This window comes from Apis dorsata, unplaced genomic scaffold (genome assembly GCF_000469605.1).
Source record: "Apis dorsata unplaced genomic scaffold, Apis dorsata 1.3 scaffold_525, whole genome shotgun sequence".
In the NCBI taxonomy this organism is placed as follows: Eukaryota; Metazoa; Arthropoda; class Insecta; order Hymenoptera; family Apidae; genus Apis; species Apis dorsata.
This window is the reverse complement of record NW_006263748.1, coordinates 366,860-367,406: the sequence shown is the minus strand read 5'-3', so window position 1 is coordinate 367,406 and position 547 is coordinate 366,860. Positions and strand designations below refer to the sequence as shown.

The 547-nt window shown below is 41.5% G+C and overlaps 1 protein-coding gene across 3 annotated transcripts in view; it reads left to right on the top strand.

Moving 5' to 3' along the window:
* Positions 1-547, top strand: part of LOC102670772 (acid sphingomyelinase-like phosphodiesterase 3b) — a 32,269-nt gene that overhangs the window by 28,684 nt on the left and 3,038 nt on the right. The window lies entirely within an intron of this gene.

The window sequence follows — 547 nt, the reverse complement described above, 5'->3', positions numbered from 1 at the left end:
TTTTTTTTTTTTTTTTTTTTTTATTTTTCATTTTCGCTTCTTTCTTTTCCCCTTTTATTCTTTGATTCCTAGCCCCCTAGTTTTCTCTCGTCCGCTACGTATCATCCGCGGTTGGTCAGCCGCGTCCTTTTGTCTTTATTTTTTGCACCGGGACCGTTCTCCCTTTTGTCGTCTCTTCACCTTCACCTCTTAACCGTAGTTAGATTTCTCGTTTTTCCGAGATCGTTTTTATTCCTTAACTCGTACCGTCGGTTTTTTCACCTTCGCAATTTTATCACTTTTTCCTCCCTCTTCCCCTCTCTTACCTTAACTCGATCCCTTCCCTTTTCCCGTCTTTACCCTCTCCACGAATTCTTTTCCGCGTTTTTACGAATTTTCCGACCATTCCTTTCCCCCATCTCTCTCTCTCTAACATATAACATCCAACGTTCCATCCTGGTTTTGCGTTTTAAGAGATAATCGTTTCCGCTACGTCTTCTCGTTTTCCATCTCTTTTCACCCCGCCCAGAATTTTCTATCTTCCCACCATTTTTCTCCATAAATATCG